The sequence below is a fragment of the Scyliorhinus torazame genome, chromosome 17 (assembly GCF_047496885.1).
Source record: "Scyliorhinus torazame isolate Kashiwa2021f chromosome 17, sScyTor2.1, whole genome shotgun sequence".
NCBI lineage: Eukaryota > Metazoa > Chordata > Chondrichthyes > Carcharhiniformes > Scyliorhinidae > Scyliorhinus > Scyliorhinus torazame.
This window is the reverse complement of record NC_092723.1, coordinates 62,387,201-62,409,284: the sequence shown is the minus strand read 5'-3', so window position 1 is coordinate 62,409,284 and position 22,084 is coordinate 62,387,201. Positions and strand designations below refer to the sequence as shown.

General features: G+C 49.0%; 1 protein-coding gene across 1 annotated transcript in view; it reads left to right on the top strand.

Annotated features, from left to right (window-relative positions):
* The first annotated feature begins 560 nt into the window (after positions 1-560).
* Positions 561-22,084, top strand: part of pacsin1b (protein kinase C and casein kinase substrate in neurons 1b) — a 472,183-nt gene continuing 450,659 nt past the window's right edge. Inside the window, exon 1 of the mRNA XM_072480514.1 lies at positions 561-702. The gene's annotated coding sequence lies outside the window, so the exon portion shown is untranslated. The remainder of the gene's footprint in view (positions 703-22,084) is intronic.

Genomic DNA, 22,084 nt, shown 5'->3' with positions numbered 1-22,084 from the left:
GGAGCTCGTATTCGGCAAGGCTCACTGGGATTTTAATCATTGCCACCTAGTAAGTCCTGCGCGGTTGTGACACACATTTAGTAATCAACCCTATTTTTTTCATGACTTTCTGTCTATATTGAATGGAGAGCTACCTTCTGAAGACATGGGGATATCCAAAAAATGTGTTCCATTAAATAAGAAAATAGATCTAAGTGCTAGATCATTCACCTCGAACATTAGTCCACAACATTTAAGTGTCCTTGACAATTCAAGGTTATTTCATTAAAGATTATTTATCCTGCCCTGATCTGAAGAGATCATCAGAGCAAAATAATATCTAGTATTCAATTTGCATTGATCAGAAAGAGTCATTTGCTCTAAAACTTTTTTCGTCATCAGCCATGCTTGCAGTTATTCAAGTGTGTTTTTTTGCAATTCCACATTAACATTTCACCTTTGCATCATCACAAGTCCCCTGGTTGCTCGGGCGTGCTGATTGGTGGCTGTGAAATTCCTCCGTAATCTGCTTGGTGATCTTTGACTCTCATCTGCTGCATTTTCCATGTGACTTTGTTTGGAAAAAGCTTGTTTTGAGAGGCGGTGGTTAACATCAGCATTCTGTGTTCCAGGTTGAGAAGCTGTGTGTGTCCCACTAGACTTGACTGTGATTAAGCATCGAAGTCTGAATGGAAATCTAACTCTTAGCTAATTTTTCACAAGGTATGTCTGTTTAATTACTGAGATTTCTGCCAGAATTTGGAACCAGCAGGTGATTGTACGAAAATATATTGCTGGAAGTAGAGATGTTGCAACATGGCACTGTGTTGCAATATTTGAAACCCATGAAAATTGGATAATGGCTTCATTGTTTATACGAGAACTACAGGATCTGCAAAAGCTGTAGAGTCGAGAAAACAATTGGGGAAAGTATAAATGGCAACTCTGAAGAAAACGTTTGTTAAGTTTTAAATGAGTCTTATTTTGTGTAATTATTTTCAGTGGATGTGGTTTCACATTGTGCGGAAAGTTCTGAATTAGGTCCAATTACAGTGGAGCAACCCTGAAATAATTGTACATTCACACACGGTTACTTGAAAACATTAGTGGCTTTTAAGTCTCTGACTGCAAACACTCTCCAGTGCTGGAGGAAAACCACCAGGTTGGTCTGTACATGAGGTTGGGGAACTGGGTATGGAACTTAATTTGTAAATGTCCAGAGCAAAATGGCAGCCTGGCTGTTTGTTTGCCACGAGCATCAGTTAGTCTCAAGTCACTCAAAAACCCTTTGCATGAGATGGTCTCAGTGGCGCTGGAAGCATTAATGTCAAACAATTTAACCGCAGTGCGACTTCCAAAGGTATTGATGTCAGTATGGACAGGGTTTAAGCATTTACTTATTTACTAAAGTAATAATTTATGGTGATTTGTTGCTTGTTGTGATGGAGGGTGTTCCATTTAATAGCTTATATCCTTCATGGAAAATGCTAGTTTCAGTTTTCTGACATAAAAGGCTCTAATTCAAAGATCCCCATACCCCTCTGCCCACCAAACTTCCATGATGTCCCTTCACCCCTGGCCTCTACGATTTCCTAAACATCTACAAATTATCTTCCTGGGCTGGAATTTTCCAGTCGATGTGATTCACTTTTCCCGTCAGCAGCGCAGCACACCCCCACCCGCGGCGAGGAACAGTTTCCCAGCGGTGAGGAACAGTTACAATGGAAAATTTCATTGACAAAAGGTGGGAAGGTAAAATCCCGTTGCCAGAAAATGGCCTGTAGCTGAGAAAGGTGAGGCTGGGGGACAGGAGAATCCAGCCCATGATGTTTCTCTCTCCCTGTTACCCACTCCCAGAACACATTGGTCCCCGACTGTTGAATTAAGTGGGCCTCTGTACCACCTGCATTTCTGGGTTTCCCAACTGCTACAAGCTGCAAGTGGTGGGTAGCGAAGCAACCTACTTAAAGGCCTATTCAGGCCTGTTAATGGAGGCCAATTTGGATTTTTCTGTTGGCTTCCAGATCTCCGTAGGCGGCAGAGCCTGTTTAGTTGCTTGGAAGCAGCCTTCAAGTGGCAGATATAGAGACCAGTGCTCCAGACAGGCACAAAGACCCTTCCTGCCGGGTGTATAGCATAAGCTGCAGATTGCCTTGTATAGGGCTTCCTCCCAGAAGCCTGGCTTATGAATCTACTTTTAATTTGAATTTAAAGAAGTTCGAGAGAGAATGCCTTCATTTTGGGCTGCCTCCTCCCTCACTTATCAGCCAAAGGGTTGCTGCTTTCAAGCTAGAAAGTTTCTGATTGGCCTTCCGCCTGTCGCCCGTAATTGGATGGAAGCCCGTCCTCATCATTAATTGAAGAAAATCTGGGAAAAATTACATGAGTGACTGTTTCTCAGAATGTGTGCTTCTGACACCCCTATTTGAGCATGGTGGTGGAGTTCAGAAGCCCACAGCGACAATTCTGCCCCATGAGTCTGCGTTTCTCCAGACATGAAGCGATGGCATGAATTATAAAGGAGAATAGGAGAGAACAGAAAGCCAGGATTGCAATAGGATGTTGGTGACTTTGGCTGTGCAGTTCCAGTACTGTGTTCAAGGATTTCCAACAGGAAGCACAGTTGTGAGACATCACAGTATTTCATAACTGTAAAAAGAAGACGAAGATTGGAAATGGGACAGTAGGAGGACCAGCAGTTTTAAGTGTAGGGATTGAACAGATTGGATAGAGACAATTGAGTGAAGGGCATCATGCCCGTTTCAAGTGTGAATCCTGGATGATGATTTATTTTTTACATTTTTTCTGCCTTTACCAATATCCAATTAGCACATTTCAAGTGGTAACGGGAGTTCACTTGCTGCTCGTCATTTGCAGGCTTGGGAAAACAGGTCCCATGTGGCAACATCTGGTTTTTAAGGGAAACAGTGATCGGTGATCGCCTGGGAGAATATTCTCAATCTGTATGTGGATCAGACATTGCAGGTTATTTGATGATTGGGGCGTCTGGAAGTTATAGAGAAATCCCAAATCAGCACAAGGATTAGCATTAATCTCAATGGCTGGAAATCCGTGGTCATTAGATAAGCGAGAGCTACAACTGCAACTAGGAAACTACAGGAGTGTCATGACAGCAAAAGTAATGTAAGTATAGGGATAGGTTGCTAGAGGCCTGCATGATTCCTGGGATGTCGTTAATAGAAAAAAAATCATTGAGAGCATAGATGCTGGACAAGCTTGCTGCTTGCAAGCTGAGCACTAGGGAGTTAGGTAAGACATTGAGTTAGTGTCATTGCTGAACATGGAGGTGTTGGTTGGCAAGAAATAACAATATTAATGCCAGAAGGTATAAATAATAGAATTGCATAGCGCAGAAGGAAGAGATTCAACCCATTATGCTTATCCCAGCTGTTTGGAAGAATGATCTAATTAGTACGATTCTTTTCCCCTTTCCACATCACCCAGCAGGTTTTCCCCTTCCAAGTAATAATCAATTTATCTTTTCAATTGCTTCTGCCACCCCTTTAAGCCATGCATTCCAAATCACAACAACTCGCTGTGTAAAATAAAATTAGCTCTCCTCATAACACCTTTGGTTCTTTTGCTAATTAGTTGAAATCTGTCTTCTCTGGTTACCCAGCCACAGGAAGCAATGTCTCCTCATTTACTTAATATAAAATGCTCATGATTTTGAATATCTCATTAAATATCCCCTTAAACCTTCTCTCCTTGAAGGAGGACAATCTTAACTTCTCTAGCTTCTTGGTGTATTTGAAGTCCTGCATTCCTGTCATCATTCTAGTCAATTTTTCTGCACTTATTAATTTGACATTTGAGTGTGGTGTCCAGTTTTGACCTCAATTACTTCAACTGGGGCCTAACCAGTATTTTATACATGTTAGGACCCTGAAAAGTACTGAAGATCAGAGGGACTTTGGAGTGCAATTCCACAGATCCCTGAAGGTTGCAGGGCAGGTAGATAAGGTGGTTAAGAAGGCATATGGGATGCTTGCTTTACTAGCCGAGCTTTACGAGCTGAGGCATAAACTACAAGAGGAGGAAGGTCATGCTGGAACTGTATAAAACGCTGGTTAGTCCACAGCTGGAGTATTGTGTGCAATTCTGGTCAACACATTATAAGAAGGATGTGATTGCACTGGATTGAGTGTGGAGGAGCTTTAAGCATTGGGGAAAATTAAGATTAAAAAACAAATTGGGATTTAAAAAAGGGACATTGATAAGTGCAGCTGTCTGAAGGGGTGTTTTGATATATGAATTAGCAGACAAGTGAGAAAAGCAATGTCCCTATGTGTCTTGGGGAAAACAATGGGGTGCGGAAGAGGTGACTTCAAAGTGGAGAGATAAGGGAATTGGCACTCGTATGCTAAAAGCGGGTCAGTCCACAGGATATGTAACATCAAGGGAAAGAGCGATATATCCATAGCACAATAACTGGAGAGAGGCACACAGTAGCAACGGCTACCATCACAGCCACACCTGCAGAAAACAGTCTCCCCACCAAAAACAAGCTATTGCTAAAAGGGCAGTTGGTTAAAATCCAAAACTCAAACCAAGAAGAATATGCCTTTGCTTAAACCGAAAACAATTATCCCAAACGTGGACAAATAATATGTGCGTGGTAATTATCTGCTTGCCACCCCAGTGCTCAGCTGGGGGAGGGGGGGTTGCGGTCCATATCCCCCACCCGGATCCCTCACTTCTTTCGAGCTCACAAACCCTGTCTTCATACTCATCAGAATGCGACTTTGAGTCAAACCTTGAGTGAAATACCTGACCCATCCATCCCTTTCTCAACCTAACCTGGTCCTTCACCCGGAGGTGCATCTCCTGCAGAAAGACCACCCTGCCTTTAAATTCCTGAGGTTCGCAAAGACCCGAGATATTTTCATTGGTCCATTGAGCCCTCGAACGTTCCATGTTATAAGCCTTACCGGGGGCTTGCACCTCCATTCCCCTCTACCGTCTGCCATCCTCCCCTTTTGGTTTTACCCCCTCTGATTTCACCCTGGCATTACCTGCCAATGTGGCAACACCTGCCCAAAGGCTCCTCCTACTAATTCCCCAACCCTCACCTATTTGTTCTATGCAGAAGGCTCCCCATGAACCTCCCCCTCCCCCATCCAAACAAAGACACATCTCAGACCACAGGTTGCCTCCCCCAAAGAGAAGCAAAAAAAGAAAAACACCGCCACAGGCTGCGGGAAGGGGGGGGGGGGGGGGGGGGGGGGAAGGAGCGGCTTCCTCTGACAAACGTTTCACCCTTTCTACCCACCCTTTCTACCCATTGTCGACCCAACAGAAAAAAGAAATACCGTCCACCCAGGAGGAAAAGAAAATAGCCCCCTCCCTCCAACCCCCTCTCTAACCGTATCTTCCATTACTGCAGAGTGCCACCACCTCCATCTCCCAAAAATGTTCAGTTGTCCCCCATAGTTTTGCCGGTAGAGCACCCCAAACCTAATCGGTCGTTGATACAGCACCGCACTGGCCCTGTTGAATCCAGCACGCTGTTTTGTGAGTTCAGCACCAATGTCCTGGTACATTCGGACCTTGTTTCCATCCCATTCGCAGTTCTGCTTTTCTCTGGCCCACTGCAGGATCTTCTCTTTTTCTACAAACTTATGGAGTCTTACGATCACTACCCGTGGCGGCTCTCCAGCTCTTGGCTTCTGCCTCAGAGGCCTACGTTCTCTGTCCACCTCAGGGGCCTAATCCAGCACCCCCGCCAGCATCCTCGAGACGTACCTCGTGGCACTTGTACCCTCCACTCCTCCAGGCAGGCCGCCGATTCACAAATTCTTTAAAAAAAAATTTTGCGTATTCAATTTATTTTCCAATTAAGGGCAATTTAGCGTGGCCAATAAACCCTGCTTTTTGGGTGTGGGAGTGAGACCCACACAGACATTGGGAAAATGTGCAAACGCCACATGGACAGTGACTCGGGGCTGGGAATGAACCTGGGTCCTCAGTGCCGTGAGGTGGCAGTGCTAACCACTGTGTCACCGTGCCGCCCTTTGATTTGCAAATTCTCCCTTCTCGACCTGTTTTCTTGCTCTTCCACCTTTGCTCTCAATGTCTTGCAAAGGTCTCCTAAGCCCTCCGCCTCCAATGCCACCACTCTTACTGCTGTGATCCAACATCACCCTCTCCATCTCTATGATCTGTGACCCCTGTGTGTCCAGACACTCTTTAATCCTTTCCATCGAGCCCTTCAGGGATGCCACAGTCCCTTCAATGGCCTTCGATTTGTCGCCTGCATCTCTTTCCTCTGCTGACGGAACTCTTCCCTAATGAAGGCCATCAACTGTTCCATCTGGGGCCCTTCAGCTTGCATGGACCCTTCCCCCTCTGCCATCTTTCCAATAGCTGCTGCGCCACAGGTCTCTTCCAACTCTGTGGCCAGGTCTTTCACCTTCTTCTGCCGTGTTTGTTAACCAGCAGACATGCCACACCCAGGGGGGTGGGAATGTCTCCTCCGACCTTCGGCTACACTTTTCCGTCGAAGTTAGTCCTGTTTTCGGGTAAAAAGAGCACTTTTCTATGCCTTCAAGCAGGAGCTGCCCTGTGTACGACCACTCACACCATGGCCACCACCGGACGTCATGGTGGGACAGACCTGATGTGCGCTACCTGGGCGCCATATTGAAAAGGCACCCAGCATCACTGACCCACTATTGATGAAAGAAGGTGGACCTCTTGAAAATTAAGATGGATCTCTGGGAACGCTGTGAGGCCAGAAGATGGACCTCCTGAGGAAGTGGATGGATATCCAGGAACATTCTGAGGCTGGAAGATGGAGCCACTCCAGGACACTGAATCAGGAAGATCCACCTGCAGATGCTTCCCTCCACCCACTACTGTGGTGCTCCGGGATCCAGGGTTGCCGGCGGCCTCCAGTCTGCACTCTGGAGGCAGTCTCAGTCATTATTCAGGTCAGTCCCAGCATCTACATGCCACCTTGTCCAGACGTGTTTCGCACTGCCATGTTTTCCTGCTGGCAATGCAGAGAATTGGTTGTGGGTGGACAGGCCTACATCTGCACCCCATTAGTGGGATGCAAATGAGTTTCACGCTGGCCCCCAAAGGGTTTCTTGATCCGCTATGGCAGGCACCAGCGGAAGATAGTAAATTCTTCCCATCCCCAACTGCCATTGAACCCATTGGCGAGGGCAGAGGAAAATTCCGCCAGTTTTTGCAGAGAAAAATTCAGTGAGAGAGAGAGTCTTCTATCTGAAACCGAGATGAAAGAGGGGAGGAGGGATGCCTCTGACAGTGGAATGGCTGGGCCCAGCAGCCAAACAGAGGGTGCTGGTGGGCAGCCATCCTGTTTTCATCTTACAGCCAACAATATTCGATTAATCTAACTCTTCAAAAAAAAATAGACTTGATAAATGTCTAAAAATATGTTTGGAGGTCATGGGGATAAGTGTAGACAGGTGATGGATGTTTCCCACAGCAGCCTAATTACAATAACTGCAACTGTAGCACGAAAGTGAAATTAAACATCAGGGTGATTTTGGTGGCTGTTTTTTTCCCAGAAAATCACTCAAACTGATTGCAGTTGTCCCACTAGATCATTAAAATAACTGTATTTTGCTAATGATCATGTTTTGGATTTAGTAAAAATGTTCTCTGTAAAGCTGGATCTCCACCTTAGGGCAATGTTGGCTCGAGTGTAACACTGCTGTCAGTACTGTTTACAAACCCTGTTGCTGTAACTATTGAGTGAGAAAGCTACAATTCACTGGGGATGAGATGAAATACTTAACAGGATGGCGTTGTTTGTTTGGCCCAGTGTCAATTGATGTTTAATAAGGAATAACGCAATTGGTGGGTAACAATAATATTTAGATGGAGAAATTAGTTCTGAATGGTAAGAATATTGTTATAGGAAATTGGCTGATTGATGCATTCAAGGTCCAACTTGTTGCCAGTTTATTATTATCCTGATACTAGCTTTGCGCCCAGTGACCAAACTAAAATATGTAAGACGCAAATACATTTTAATTTAGAATTGTGTTTGTATTGGATTAATGGAGCTTCACTGGCAGTGGGTCTGTTTTTAATCATTTCAATGCTGGTGTCGGCTCTGCAATGGAAAGTGCAAGGTTTTGTTCAATATTTTTTGCTGAGCCTTTGTGGTGCTGTACATACATAATCATTAATACACCTTTTATGCAATTGGCATTGACATCACCATCTATAGGTGCAATCTGTTTTTAAAAAAATATATATTAAAGTTTTTTAACACAATTTTTCTCCCTTACGAACAATAACGCCCCCCCCCCCCCCCCCCGTAACAAAAAGAAAGAGAAATCGCGCAGAGCAAGATATATATGTATGGAAAATGATATATTTACACAGCTTTGTACACTGGCCCTCACCCATACGTGCCAGTTTCCCCAACCCTTCATGTTATCTCTTGCTCATCCACCCTCCCAGGCAGTCCCCCCTTCCCCCCCCCCCCCTCTCCCAGGATGTTTCTCCCCCCCCCAGGTTGCTGCTGCTGCTGACCGACCTTCCTCTAATGCTCCGCGAGATAGTCTAGGAACAGTTGCCACCGCCTGTAGAACCCCATGCGCAGACCCTTAATCCTCTCCAACTTTATGAACCCAGCCATATCATTTATCCAGGCCTCCAGGCTGGGGGGGCGTCGCCTCCTTCCACATTAGCAAGATCCTTCGCCGGGCTACTAGAGACGCAAAGGCCAGAATGCCGGCCTCTTTCGCCTCCTGCACTCCCGGTTCGTCCACTACTCCGAATATTGCTAGCCCCCAGCTTGGCTTGACCCGGACTTTCACCACCTGAGATATTGCTCCTGCCACTCCTCTCCAGAACCCCTCCAGTGCCGGGCATGACCAAAACATATGGACATGGTTCGCCGGGCTCCCTGAGCACCTTCCACATCTGTCCTCTACCCCAAAGAACCTACTCAACCTCGCCCCCGTCAAGTGCGCTCTGTGGACCACCTTAAATTGCATCAGGCTGAGCCTGGCACACGAGGAGGAGGAATTAACCCTACCTCGGGCATCAGCCCACAGACCTTCCTCGATCTCCTCCCCCAGCTCCTCCTCCCATTTACCCTTCAACCCTTCTACCAGCGCTTTCCCTTCTTCTTTCAACTCCTGGTGTATTTCCGACACCTTGCCCTCCCCGACCCATACACCCGAGATCACCCTGTCTTGAACTTCTATAGGTGCAATCTGGAGACAGCTGTCAGAGGACAACACTAGTAAGAAGCCAGGTCATCCTTCCCTACTATCTTGTGGAAAATAACTGGAAGCAAAATGCTTGGATTTAGGTGTGCCATCAGCGAGTTGGGAACAGTGGAAATCAAAAGTTGGAATTAGGAGAGATTGGGGTCAAACCTGGGAGCTTTGAGACCTTTTAACTTGGGGTTTGGAGGAACAAGTAAGTTACTTCCCTTTTTGCTGCAGGTGATCTCTAGAACTGCTTTCCAGGGTACAGCCTATGGTGGCAAGGCTGACAAAGAAGTCTTTGGTTAATGTGCATGTGTGGAGGGGGCAGGGTATGCTCTAGCAAGCACTAGACCTTATTTGCATATGCCTTGTGTTGCATCTCTTTTTTTAAAAACGCATTTTATTCAAACTTGTATCAAAGTAGGGTTACAGCAAATAAACACCCCGGGAAACATTCTTCCCAACAATCAACTATACAGTTTGTACAGATTTTTCTCCTTTTTCACCCCCCCATCCCATCCCCCACCCCCCTGCGACGAACAGCTCCTCAAACACGGTCACAAACATCCCCCACCTTTTCTCAATCTCCCCTGCTGCGCCCCTTAACTCATACTTTATCTTCTCTAACCGCAGGAAGTCATGCTGCTACCCCCGGTGGCGATGCCGACCGCCACTCCAGCAAAAATTTGTTGCCATGCAATCAGAGAGACGAAGGCCAAGACATCGGCCTTCCTCCTCTCCATGAGCTCCGGCTTCTCTGAAGCCCCAAATATCGCCACCAAAGGCTCCGGGCCCACTCCCTCCTCCACTATCTTGGCTAAGACCGTGAACACACCCGCCCAGAATCTTCCCAATTTTTCACAACCCCAAAACATGTGCGCATGATTTGCTGGCCCCAGCCCACACCTCTCATACTCATCTGCTACCCCCCGAAAGAACCCACTCATTCTCGCCCGAGTCATATGCACCCTATGCACCACCTTAAACTCTATCAGGCTCATTCTTGCACAAGAGGAGGTCCCGTTTCCCATTCGCAGTGTCTCACTCCATACTCCCCAATTGATCTCGATTCCCAACTCCGCTTCCCATTTCTCTTTGATCTTCACCACCCGCTCGCCTCCCTGCTCCCCCAGCCACTTGTACATATCCCCAATTCTTCCCTCCCCTTCCACATCCGGAAGCAGCAGTCGCTCCAGCAGGGTATATCCCGGCAATCTAGGGAACCCCTACCAGACCTTTCGTGCAAAGTCCCTAACCTGTAGATACCTGAACTCACTACCCATCGGCAGCTCTACCCTTTCCCTTAGCTCCTCCAGACTGGCGAACCCGTCCTCCAACTACAAATCCCTCACCTTGACCAGCCCCACTTCCCTCCACCTCCTGTATATACTATCCATCCCCCCGGCTCAAACCCATGATTCGCGCACAGCGGCGTTAGCACCGACATCCCTGCCACCCTAAAATGCCTCCTCAGCTGATTCCATAACTTCACCGTGGACTGCACCACTAGGCTCCCTGAATACCTACTCGGAGCCATTGGCAATGCTGCCGTCACCATAGGCCTCAAATTAGACCCCTTACAAGATTCCTCCTCCAACCTAACCCACTCTACCCCTTCTCCTTCCCACCACCGCCGCACCTTCTCCACATTCGCCGCCCAATAATAGTGAAGCAAGTTTGGCAACGCCAACGCCCCCTGCTGCCTCTGCCTCTGTAGCAGGGTCCTCCCCACCCTCGGCACCTTCCCGTCTTACAAAGTCAGAGATGATTGTGTCCACTTTTCGCAAAAAGGCCTTTGGTATAAAGACCGGGAGAGCCTGAAAGATAAACAAGAACCTCGGCAGAATAATCATTTTCACCACTTGGGCCCTCCCCGCCAACGTTAAGTGCAGTGTACCCCACCTCTTAAGATCCTCCCTGGCCTCCTCCACCAGCTTTGTTAAGTAACACTGATGGAGTCCCGTCCATTCCCTCGCTACCTGAATCCTCAAGTACCTAAACCTATCCCTCGCTACCTTAAATGGCATCCCCCTTAAATTAGCCCGCTGTGCCAGCTCATTCACCGGGAATACCTTGCTTTTCCCTACATTCAGCTTGTATCCTGAGAACACTCCAAACCTCCCCAACAGGCCCATAATCCTTCCCACACTCTCCAACGGATCCGAAACATACAGCAAGAGGTCATCGGCATAGAGCGACACCCGATGCCCCCTCATTCCCCTCATTATCCCCTGCCACTCTGCCGACCTCTTGAGAGCCATTGCCAATGGCTCAATGGCCAGTGCAAACAGCAGCGGCGACAGCGGGCACCCCTGCCTCGTATCCCTGTATCAGTCAAAGCTTCGTGAGCTCATATCATTCGTCCTCACCCTCGCTCTTGGCGCCACATACAGCAACCACACCCATGCCACAAATCTCGGCCCAAACCCAAACCTTCCCAAAACTTCGAACAAGTACCGCCACTGCACCCGATCAAATGCTTTCTCCGCGTCTATGGACACCACCACCTCCGGTACCAGAGCTCTCGACGGATTCATCACCACATTCAACAGCCGTCTTATATTACTCGCGAGCTGCCTAACCTTCACGAAGCCTGTTTGATCTTCTGCAACCACCCCCTGGACGCAATCCTCCCCGCCAACAACTTAGCCAATACTTTCACATCTATGTTCAATAGTGATATGGGTCTATGCGACCCACATTCCACCGGATCCTTCCCTTTTTTTGGTATTAGTGTGATTACTGCCTGCTTCATCGTCTCCGGCAACTCCCCCTTCTCCAGTGCTTCATTAAATGCCCCCAACTGATGTGGTGCCAGGTCCGCTGCAAATTCCTTATAAAATTCTGCTGGGTTCCCATCCGGCCCAGGGGCCTTCCCCGACATCGTACCCCGATACTATCCAGCACCTCCCTCAGCCCTAGGGGCTCCTCCAACGCCTGCCTCTTTGCTTCCTCCACCTGGGGAAATTCCAGCTCGTCCAGAAACCACCCCATGTCCCCCTCCTCTCCTCCTGGGTCTGCTTCATAAAGTCCCTGATAATACTCTCTAAATGCCTCATTTATCTTCCCTGGCTCTGACACCACATCCCCAGCCCCAGTCCGGATCGTCAATATTTCCTCGGACGCAGCCTGCCTCCACAGCTGGTGCGTCAGCATGCGGCTCACCTTCTCCCCATACTCGTATTGCACCCCTCTTGCCCTACGCAGTTGCCCTACCACCCTCCCAGTTGTCAGCCTGTCAAATTGCCCCAGCAACCTTTTCTTCCTCGCCAATCCCTCCACGGTGGGCACCCTCGAATATTCCCTATCCACCTCCACTATCTCGCTCACTAGACGGTCATGTTCCGCTCTCCTTTCCTTAGTCGCACAAACCGTAAATGAGATAATTTCTCCCCGGACCACTGCCTTCAGTGCTTCCCAAAAAATGGCAGCTGACACCTCCCCATTCTGATTCAACTCTACATACTCTTTAATCACCACCCGCATCTTATCACAGAAACCTTCCGCCAACAACCCCGAGTCAATCCTCCACCCCAGCCTCTGCTCTCGTCCTGTACTGAACCGAATATCCAGCCAGTGGGGCGCATGGTCCGAGATAACTATCCCCGCCTACTCTGCCCCCTCCACCCCAACCAAAACCTGTCGGATCACTACAAAGTAATCAATCCTCGAATACACCTTATAGACATGTGAAAAAAAGGAATACTCCCTTCCCCCTGGGTTCTGAAAGCGCCATGGATCCACCATACCCATCCTCTCCATAAATTGTATTGCATCTCCAGCCAATGAATAGGTACTTCCTGCCCACCATATTGGGAACATAGTGAGCCAAATTAGTTCCCTATAAATCGGCACTACACAGCTAGGTTTATAGGGTATAGCATTTAACAGGAATGCTTTTTTGGCATCTGTGCTTGGGATTTGCACAAACTGCACGCTGATAGTTATCACAGTATAATTGTATTAATTAACTCTTTTAAATGAAGCTGGGTGAATGTCCCCTCCGGACAGGATCAAAGGATAGACAAAGACCAAAACTTCCAAGTTTAGTAAGGGCTTCAATACCTTTATGAATGTGGCAGTTCAAGGGTGAGTAATATCGATTGATGTAGACTATAATGTTGCATAGATACCTGGCATTTTCACCTGCTTGCCTGGGAGGGATTGAGGTTGAGGATAAATTTTAATTATTTCTACGGTTACTCACCTTTGGGAGAGTACCAAATTACAAAAAGACCTTGGGCAGGATTCTCCATCCAGCCAGTCTTGTTTTCCAATGCGGCACGCCCCTACCGGCAGCGGGATCCCCGTTTCCCATTGTGGCCATCCCACGCCGTCGGGAAACCCTTGGATGTGGCTGCGATGCTGACGCAGCAGAGGATCCCGTCGACGTAGAATCCCACAGCTTAACTTTGGAAATTCTTTACTGAAACAATGGATTTGATTGCGTGTTCACATTCTGATAATAGCATTTTCGGTATTCTGCTTTTCGACATTGTGGAACCAACTAGGGATTCAGTCATGTTAGACCTAGTATTGTGTAATGAAAGAGGGTTAATTAGTAGTCTCATAATAAAAGATCCTCTGGGGGGAAAAAATGATCATTATGTTGAATTTCATATTAAGGTTGGGAGTAACATACTCGAGTACAAAACAAGAATCTTAAACTTGAACAAAGTCAATTACATAGGCATGTAGGGAGATTGATAGGGTAAGTAGACTAAAATAGATGGTGTTAAATAAACAGGTAACATTTAAAGAAATAATTAAAAATTTTCAACAAAAAGGGACTTCCGGTGGTGGCCATGGAGTGAACGGTCACACATTTAGCAGCTCTTGCTTCTAGTGGTCTTTTAACGGCTTTTAAGCTGGATTTTTGCGGCAATTTCTCAGCATAAGTTGATAAAAGTGAGAGGAGAAGGAGGCGACCCCCAATTTATGGCACCGCGCCCAAAAAAATAGTCGGAAAAGAAGAACTCTCCTTGAGGGCAGCACGGTAGCATTGTGGATAGCACAATTGCTTCACAGCTCCAGGGTCCCAGGTTCGATTCCGGCTTGGGTCACTGTCTGTGCGGAGTCTGCACATCCTCCCCGTGTGTGCGTGGGTTTCCTCCGGGTGCTCCGGTTTCCTCCCACAGTCCAAAGATGTGCAGGTTAGGTGGATTGGCCATGATAAATTGCCCTTAGTGTCCAAAATTACTCTTAGCGTTGGGTGGGGTTGCTGGGTTATGGGAATAGGGTGTAGGTGTTGACCTTGGGTAGGGTGCTCTTCCCAAGAGCTAGTGCAGACTCGATGGGCCGAATGGCGGCCTCCTGCACTGTAAATTCTAAATTCTATTCCATGATAAACTCAAAAGATGGATGGAAACAAAACTCAGAAAACAGCGGGTTCAGTGACAACGAGGCAAAGTTCGGCCGCGTCTGCCCAATGGATGATGGACCAGTTGGTTGAATGCTTGGATGGGAAGTTCGCCCAGCATCTCGAGAGTGCTGAGGACCTGATCCAGGTGGTGGCCTCGATTAAGGGGGTGGTCGACCGGGTGGAGGGGGAAGTGAAGTCTCAGGGACAGGAGATCCAAAAGCTGTAGGAGCAGGTGACGGAGCGAGAGGAGGAGTCCACAGCGATGGCAATGGAAATTGGCATTCTACAGGAGCGGCAGAAGCAGCTGTTGGAGAAGGTGGAAGACCTAGAGAATCGTTCTCACAGGCAGAATATCCGGATCGTCGGTCTGCCAGAGGGAAAGGAGGGATCAGATGTTGGTGGGTATGTGGGGAAGATGCTGGAGAAACTGATCGGGGAAGGGTCGTCCCCCAAGCCATTGGAGGTGGACCAGGCCCATAGGGCTCTTTTGCGTAAGCCCCAGGGTGGTGAACCCCCGAGGGCAATTGTGGTACGGCTGCCATTGGTTCCTGGATAAGGAACGTATTATGAAGTGGGCTGGGCAGACAAAACAGTGCACCTGGGAAGAGTCAGAGATCCGGGTGTATCAGGATTGGGGAGCAGAGCTTGCAAAGAGGAGGGCGAGTTTTAATAAAGTCGAGGCTGCCCTGTATGCGAAAGACATAAAATATGGACTGCTCTACCCGGCCTGTCTCTGGGTGATCTACGAGAACCGGGAGCTATACTTTGGCTCGCTGGAAGAGGTGGAGGTCTTTATGAAGGACAAAAACTTGGTGGATGCATAAGGACTTTAAAACCTAAACTGTGGTGGACCGAGTTTTTTATAAGAAAGTGGGTGGGGGGGAAGCCGTTTTGTGCGGTTCTTTCTTTCTCTGTCTGGAAAAATGTTAACCTTTCAATTCTGTAATTTAAATTGCGACTTTCAGGAGGACAAGGGCTTTTTCTGTTTGATTTGATTTTGATACGTTGTATGTGCCGAATTGCCGTGAAAAGGGCCTTGAGTTGCGATGTTTTTTTTTCTCTTCGTGGAAAAAAGTTGTTTGAGTTTCTGCATGAGAATTTTTTTTCCTATTACTTTGGTTCTGTTTGAATGTGATGGGATAGATCAGATTCTGTTCAGGGAGGGGGTGGGCCTCTGCGCCTGGGGGGATTGTTTGTTTGATTTCTGTGTTTGATGTCATTGAGTTGATCTGGCAAGTGGTAGAATGCTTGGCGCCGGGGGGGGGGGAGAGCTGCTGGGCTAGCTGGATAGCTAGTTAACGGGAGCAAAGTGGGGGGGGGGGGGGGTAGTGCTGAGGAGAGATGGAGTGGGGGGGAGGGGACTGCTGATGAGTAAGTGACTTTCGGGGGATTGGGGAGGGAGAGCAGAGGGCGGTGGCTGCCGAGGGGCAGACCAAGAGAGGTGCAGGGCATGGGCTAAGGGCTGGCCTAGGAAAGGTCATGGCTGATCGATAGGGGAGGGGGGCGAGAGCACCCCCGACCAGACTGGTTACGTGGAATGTTCGTGGACTGAATGGGCCGGTCAAAAGGGCCTGTGTGTTCGCACATCTGAGACTGTTAAAAACGAATGTGGCCATGCTGCAGGAGGCACACTTGAAGCTGGGAGACCAATTTAGATTGAAGAAGGTGTTTCATTCGGGACAGGACTTTAAAACAAGGGGGGTGGCCATCCTGATTAACGAGGGTGGCATTTGAGGTGGGGAGGATGGAGGCAGACCCGGGGGGTAGATTTATTATGGTTAGCGGGAAACTGGAGGGAATGGCAGTGGTGCTGGTAAATATATACGCCCCAAATTGGGATGATGTCACATTTGTTAGGAAGGTGCTGGGAAAGAACCCTGACCTTGACTCGCACTGGCTGGTTATGGGGAGTAATTTCAACACTATCCTGGATCCGAGACTGGACCGGTCGAGTTCTAGGTCAGGGAAACTATCAGCAATGGCAAAAGAACTGCGGGGGTTTATGGAGCGCGTGGGAGGGGTTGATCCGTGGAGATTTGGGAGGCCAAGGAGCAAGGAATATTCATTTTACTCCCATGTGCACAAAGTATACTCGAGGATCGATTTCTTTGCACTGGATAAAACACTGTGAGTAGGGGTGGAGGACACTGAGCACTCAGCAATTGCGGTGTTAGACCATGCACCACATTGGGTAGACCTACGGGCAAGCACGGGAAAGTCTCAGCGCCCATAGTGGAGATTAGATGCCGGGCTGCTAGCGGATGATAAGATCTGTGAGCGGGTGAGGGAGGTCACCCGGGGGTACATGAAAAACAATGATACGGGAGAGACTGCGGCTGGAGTGGTTTGGGAGACATTGAAGGCAGTTATCAGAGGGGAATTTATTTCGATTCGAGCCCATAGGGAGAAAACTGAGCGAGCGGAGCTGGACAGATTGGTAGGAGAAATCTTGCAGGTGGACATAAGGGAATGCGGAGTCTCCGAATGAGGAGCTCCTGAGTGGCTCCAAATGGAATTTGGGCTCCTTTCCACAGGTAAGGCAGAGGGACAGCTGAGGAGGGCAAAAGGGGCAATATATGAATATAGGGGGAAAGCTAGCAGGACGATGGCACGTCAGCTGAGGAAGCAGGAATCCCACCCACTCCATACTCCTAGAACGCCTTGATCCACTGCAATTCGCATACCGCTGCAACCGGTCCACAGCAGACGCCATTTGCTGGCCCTACACTCATCCCTAGAGCATCTCGACACAAGGGCTTCTACATCAGACTCCTATTTATTGACTACAGCTCCGCCTTCAACACCATAATCCCAGCCAAGCTCATATCAAAGCTCCAAAACCTAGGACTTGGCTCCTCACTCTGCAACTGGATCCTCGGCTTTCTGACCCACTGACCACAATCAGTAAGAATAAACAACAACACCTCCTCCACAATAGTCATCACTACCGGGCCCTGCAAGGCTGTGTACTTAGCCCCCTACTCTACTCCCTGTACACACACGACTATGTGGCAACATTTGGTTCCAATCCGTCTACAAGTTTGCTGACGATACGACCACAGTGGGCCGGATCTCGAATAACGTCGAGTCAGAATACCAGGAGCGAGAGAGAACCTAGTGGAGTGGTGCAGCGACAACACGCTCTCCCTCAATGCCAGCAAAACTAAAGAGCTGGTCATTGACTTCAGGAAGCAAAGTACTGTACACACCCCTGTCAGCATCAACGGGGCCGAGGTGGAGATGGTTAGCAGTTTCAAATTCCGAGGGGTACACATCACCAAAAATCTGTCCTGGTCCACCCACGTCGACGCTACCACCAAGAAAGCACAACAGCGCCTATACTTCCTCAGGAAACTAAGAAAATTCAGCATGTCCACATTAACTCTTACCAACTTTTACAGATGCACCATAGAAAGCGTCCTATCAGGCTGCATCACAGCCTGGTATGCCAACTGCTCGGCCCAGGACCGCAAGAAACGTCAGAGAGTCGTAAACACAGCCCAGTCCATCACACGAACCTGCCTCCCATCCATTTACTCCATCTACACCTCCCGCTGCCTGGGGAAAGCGGGCAGCATAATCAAAGATCCCTCCCACCCGTCTTACTCACTCTTCCAACTTCTTCCATCGGGCAGGAGATACAGAAGTCTGAGAACATGCACAAACAGACTCATAAACAGCTTCTTCCCCGCTGTTGCCAGACTCCTTACCGACCTTCTTATGGACTGACTTCGTTAACACTACATCCCTGTATGCTTCATCCGATGCCGGTGCTTACGTAGTTACATTGTGTACCTTGTGTTGCACTATTTGTATTTTCTTTTAAGTATTTTCTTTTATTTACTTTTCTTTTCATGTACTTAATGATCTGTTGAGCTGCTCGAAGAAAGATACTTTTCACTGTACTTCAGTACACGTGACAATAATCAAATCCAATCAAATTCAAGGAGGCGGCGAAAGAAATAGGGAAAATAAAGGATATGAGAGTGAAGGTAGTGATAGACCCGGGGGCGGAGGAGGGTATGAATCAATTCCTAGAGAGGCTGGAGTTCCTGAAGATAGATGAGTAGCTGGTGGAAGACCTGGGGGCCCAATTTGGCTCTGGGAGGTGATAGATGGGTTGGGGGCGATGCAATCGGACCCCGCCACCCCCCCAACACTCCTGAAGCGAGATAAGGACCCGGAGAAATGTGGATCATACAGGCCAATTTCTCTACAGAACGTTGATGCTAAATTGCTGGCAAAGATCTTGGCCACTTGAATAGAGGATTGTGGCCCAGAGGTAATCGGGGCAGATCAGATGGGATTTATGAAGGGCAGGCACCTGATGTCCAATATTAGACGGCTTCTTAATGTTATAATGATGCCAGCGGAGGTGCGCGATGTTGAGGTGGTAGTAGCCATGGATGCGGAAAAGGCTTTCGACCGGGTGGAGTGGAAATACCTATGGGACATTTTGAGTAGGTTTGGGTTCGGACAGGGATTTGTGCATTGGGTCCGGCTGTTACATCAGGGTTCACTGGCAAATGTAAGAACCAACCGAGTCCGGTCAGAGTATTTTAGTCTCTGCAGGGGGACAAGACAGGGATGTCCGCTCTCCCATTACTGTTTGCCCTGGCCATAGAGCCCTTGGCAATGGCCCTTAAATCATCAATTGCCTGGCGGGCGATAGGGGCGGGTGGGGTGGTGCACAGAGTCTCTTTATATGCGGACGATTTGTTGCTCTATGTCACCGACTTGGTGGGGGGATGGCCAAAATCATGGAGATACGAGGAGAATTTGGGCGATTTTCAGGTTACAAGTTAAATATGGGAAAGAGCGAGATGTTCGTAATCCAGGCACGGGGGCAGGAAACGAGACTGTTCAGAGGAGTTTTAGATATCTGGGGATTCAAGTGGCTAAGGATTGGGGCAGCTTCATAAGTTAAATCTGGGCAAAGCGGTGGATCAAACGAAAAAGGATTTTCGCAGATGGGACACGCTGACGCTGGCGGGGAGGGTTCAGATGGTAAAGATGATGGTCCTTCCGAGACTGCTCTTCTTTTTTCAATGTCTTCCGATTTTTATCCCAAAGACTTTTTTCAGGAAATTGTGGGCGGGTAAAACTCCAAAAGTAAAGAAGGCACTCCTGGAACGGGGTCGCGGAGAGGGGGGCTGGCCCTCCCGAGCTTTATTAACTATTACTGGGCGGCCAACATATCGATGGTCAGGAAGTGGGTAGTGGGGGAGGGGTCGGTGTGGGAGCGAGTAGAAGTGGCATCCTGTAAGCGGACGAGTTTGAAGGCCTTACTGACGGAACCCCTGACGTTTTTGGCGGCTCGGTATTCTACGAGCCTTGTGGTGGTGGAAGCCCTTAGGGTGTGGGGGCAATGGAGGCACACATGAGATTGGAGGGGGCATCAGTGTGGTCACTGATTTGTAACAATCACCGGTGTGCCCCAGGGGGGCTGGAAGGGGATGATGGCGGGCAGGGATTGAGAGATTTGGGGACCTATTCATTCAGGAGGGTTTCCCGACCTTGGAGGCATTAGAGGAGGAGTTTGAGTTGCCGGGCGAGAACAGGTTTTGGTACCTACAGGTACGGGATTTTGTCCGGAGGCAGGTTCCTGGCTTCCCTCCCCTCTCCCTGAGGGGGTTACAAGATAAGGTGACATCAAAAACAGAGGTTGGAGAGGGGAGGGTCTCGGAGATATACAAGGAGCTGATGGAGTGGGAAGTGTCAAGATATTCAGGTGAACATCACAGCACATACATACACACATAATGATGGACAGATCAACAGCATTGTACCATTCAAAACTGTGTTGGTTCGTCTGTGTATCAAGAGTACCCAACTCATCATGACACCAGGAGTAAATCGACACCTACCCACAAATCTGCCATCCTGCGCCATGGACACCGTCAACACATCGCAGCCGCTGCAAGTCGCTGGGAACCTCGGCGTAAATTGGAAGCTATTCAAGCAGCGCTTCCAGCTCTTTCTGGAAGCCAACGAAAGAGAGAGCGCCTCGGACACCAGAAAGATCGCCATCCTCCTCACCACCGCAGGGCAGCACGCCATCCATATCTACAACTCCCTGGTGTTCGTGGAAGGCGAGGACAAATCCAAATACAAGACGGTCCTTCTCAAGCTCGACCAACACTTCAACGTCGAGGTCAACGAGAGCTTCGAGAGATATGTCTTCCAGCAGCGCCTGCAAGGTAAGAATGAGCTCTTTCAGTCATTCCTTACCCATCTTCGCATCCTCGCGCAGTCCTGCGGTTACGACACCACCACAGACTCCATGATTCGGGACCAGATCGTTTTTGGGGTTGCCTCGGGCACCCTACGCCAGCAGCTTTTAATAATAAAAGGCCTCACCTTTGCCTCCGCAATCAAAGCCTGTGTCCTGCACGAAAACGTGACTAGCCGCTATGCACAATTTCAGGTGACCGAATCGGCACGGCGGGGGTCCTACGCGGCCGGATCAGCGAGCCAGGTGCCCCACGAGGCCGAACGGGTCCAGGCGATCGAGTTCCTCCCGGCCCGCGGCCCGTACGACGTCGGCCATTTCACGCGCTTTTCGAGGCCTCCCGCGCTAGTGCGCGCCAAAACCTATGGCAACACTGAGGGACGTGATGCGAAGGCGCGCCCGATGCAAGACTGAACTGCGCATGCGCAGTGGCGCAACAAGCGTCATGACGTCCCGACGTGTGGCAACTGTGGAGCTGCACGTTCAAAGCGGCAATGTCCCGCAAGAACCCGACAATGCCTACGCTGTGGCAAGGTGGGCCACTACGCTGCTTACTGTCGAGCAGCTCGACCTGTCAATCTTCCACATCTCCGACAACCTCGCAGGGATGTGCGGACCATTCAGCATCCCCATTACGAATCTTGCCCAGACGACATCCAGACCGGTGACACAGATGACCGAGACGCCTTCCGTGTTGCGGTCATTGATGGGAACCGAGTTAACACGATCAATCCAGGTGATGAATGGTGTGCCACCCTGACGGTCAACCGATCGCCAATAACTTTCCGCCTGGACACTGGCGCCTCTGCCAACCTCATAGCATGGTCAGCCTTGTACGCCATGAAGGTCAGACCACCAATTCGGCCGTCCCGGTGCAGGATGGTCGACTACAACGGGAACGTTATCCCGGCTATGGGCAGCACGGTAGCATTGTGGATAGCACAATTGCTTCACAGCTCCAGGGTCCCAGGTTCGATTCCGGCTTGGGTTACTGTCTGTGTGGAGTCTGCACATCCTCCCCGTATGTGCGTGGGTTTCCTCCGGGTGCTCCGGTTTCCTCCCACAGTCCAAAGATGTGCAGGTTAGGTGGATTGGCCATGATAAATTGCCCTTAGTGTCCAAAATTGCCCTTAGTGTTGGGTGGAATTGTTGACCTTGGGTAGGGTGCTCTTTCCAAGAGCTGGTGCAGACTCAATGGGCCGAATGGCCTCCTGCACTGTAAATTTTATGATAATCTTGCCAGCTCCAGGTGACACACAACACACACACGGCCACACTCTCATTCGAGAT